Below are 2,500 nucleotides of genomic sequence, written 5' to 3'. Positions count from 1 at the left end.
AAGGAGAACCGGATGTAGGCACCATCATCGCCAGAAATAACTTCAGCCCCCGAAGGGACTGGAGATGGCCTAGGTGCGGTATCAGAGCCCAGCTGGGAACCCTCAGAAGGTTCCTCCAAGACAGCGGGAAGACCTGTGAAATCAGGCACCTCTATCTGGAGGGGGGGTTCCTCGCTCACCTGAGGACGGGCAGCTGCGGGGGTCGTTGAGAGCATCTCGCGCACAAGCCTCTGGTAGGCTTGCGACTTACGATGGCTCTTGATGGAATCGAACGACCTCCCGGAGATGACTTCAGCCAAGCCCTGATTAAGGAACCGGCATCCGGCCCGGATGAGGCGAACCTCCTCCCGTGCCATCAGCCGTTCCTCCTCAGGTGTCCATCTAGCTTTGACACGCTCGGTGTCAACCCGCCTATTAGCCTCTTCTGGATGTGCACGTTTAACGTGCACACCCAGGCCAGTTTTCGTGGTGAAGGTTCTCGTACAACCCGGTACGGTACATGGATATTCAGAGGCTTCATGCGGTGCCGAAGCAGGGGGGGTCCCTGTATTACTGCCGGCCCTCGTCGACTGCGGTCGACGAGTGGATGGCTTTTCTCCTTTGTTCGTGGGAGCGGCCGACGTACGGAGACAAGGGGTGATAGCCCCTGCCCCCGGATCCCTAGTACGTTAGCTCCCCCGAACGCAGCGGTGGACACCGCCCGCCACCGCGGGAGGCTAGCGAGAGCACCATGGGAAAAAGTTGCAGCAAGCTGCGTATTGTAAACCCGTTGAGCGTGCATGCGGGTTGGTGAACGGGGAGGGTATTGGGGTCAGCGGGTAGACGCTGAAAGAGGCAACCAGCAAGGCCGGCAGGTCCCCCATCTGCCAAGGGAGCAGCCAGATGGCTCCAGAGCAGTGGGATCTCAACCAGGAATATGCCACCACCCACCAGCCAAGTTGTCCCAGAAGAAGAAGAGGCACCAACTTATTTCGCACCAGCTTGGTGCTGGGGCGACAGATGTTAGCAATATTAGCAGGAGAGCAGAGGGGCGCTCGTCGCCAGAACCACACCTGGATTACCCCACCAAGCCAGGAGCGGTCCTAGCGCCGAGCACGCCTCAGCCCCCTACTAGCGACATTATGGCCTCAACTTCCCCCTACATGGACTAGCCGGAGGACAGCAGCTCCTGGGAGATTGGTCTGGGACGCAGCGAGGCACCCAGCCACCACTACTCCTTTGCGTTCAACAGACCCTCATGAGGAAGACTCAGCGGAGGGCTGCTATCGCACGGCCACTACCCGAGGCCCTGATAAGGAGACCACCATCTACAGGTCGCCAGGCCTGCTGGATCTATTATAGCCTCGCTTTAAGGCCCCACTCCTCCCCTAGTTGGAGGCACCAACAAAGATCGAGGTAAAGACCCCGCACGCACGCTCAAAGGGTTAGATGTTAAGCCCATGGTTCTGCTCTTCACCAGCCCCCCGCGGAGACGGACGGAGATCCACCGATGTGATCGGGGTACCCCGCCTGTCACCACGTGGAGGTGTACATAGGGCATTTGCCGCGTCTTGTCCTACCCACCCAGCTGACCCCCCTCTCCCCCGAACAGGGAGAGGGACGCCAGCGGGGCAAATAGTACAAGAGCGCAGCTTAGACAGGCAAAAGAGTCATAGTTACTCCCGCCGTTTACCCGCGCTTGCTTGAATTTCTTCACGTTGACATTCAGAGCACTGGGCAGAAATCACATTGCGTCAACACCCGTTAGGGCCATCGCAATGCTTTGTTTTAATTAGACAGTCGGATTCCCCCGGTCCGTGCCAGTTCTGAGTTGATCGTTGAATGGCAGCCGACAAGACACCGAGCCGTAGCCCGGCGCTCCCAGCAAGGAAGATCCGTGGGAGGCCAAGGCACGGGACCGAACTCGGTTAAGGAACAAGGTGTAACCCTTGACCGTCACCTCGCCCAGGCCCGGCACGTCAGCGAACAACCCACTTCCCGACCAAGCCCGACTAGCCCCGATCCTCAGAGCCAATCCTTATCCCGAAGTTACGGATCGGATTTGCCGACTTCCCTTACCTACATTAATCTATCGACTAGAGGCTCTTCACCTTGGAGACCTGCTGCGGATATGGGTACGATCGGGCGCGACACCTCCACGTGTCCCTCTCTCGGATTTTCAAGGTCCATCGGGACTCTCTGGACACCGCTGCAACTGCGGTGCTCTTCGCGTTCTATTCCCTATCTCCATGCGAAATGCTTCCAGGGAACGTGAACGCTGAAACAGAAAAGAAAACTCTTCCCAGAGCTCCCGACGGCGTCTCCGAGTCCTGTTAGGTTACCCTGACGAACCTGTGAGGGTCCGTAGAATACGGTTCCGCTGCCCGGTTCTGGAATAGGAACCAGATTCCCTTTCGACCAAAGGATGGGTATTGCATTGGGAAATCCGTGAAGGCTAAGCCAGATAGCACTTGAGCCGTACTAGTGCCGTATTTCTGGACGAGGGTCCCAATTAACCCCT

The 2,500-nt window shown here is 57.9% G+C and overlaps 1 pseudogene; it reads right to left on the bottom strand.

Annotated features, from left to right (window-relative positions):
- The window catches only part of LOC145688656 (large subunit ribosomal RNA), an 8,392-nt pseudogene that overhangs the window by 3,986 nt on the left and 1,906 nt on the right, over positions 1 to 2,500 (bottom strand).

Source organism: Thermobia domestica, chromosome 6, assembly GCF_964235325.1.
Source record: "Thermobia domestica chromosome 6, izTheDome1.hap1.1, whole genome shotgun sequence".
Taxonomy (NCBI): Eukaryota; Metazoa; Arthropoda; class Insecta; order Zygentoma; family Lepismatidae; genus Thermobia; species Thermobia domestica.
This window is presented reverse-complemented; position numbering and strand designations above follow the sequence as displayed.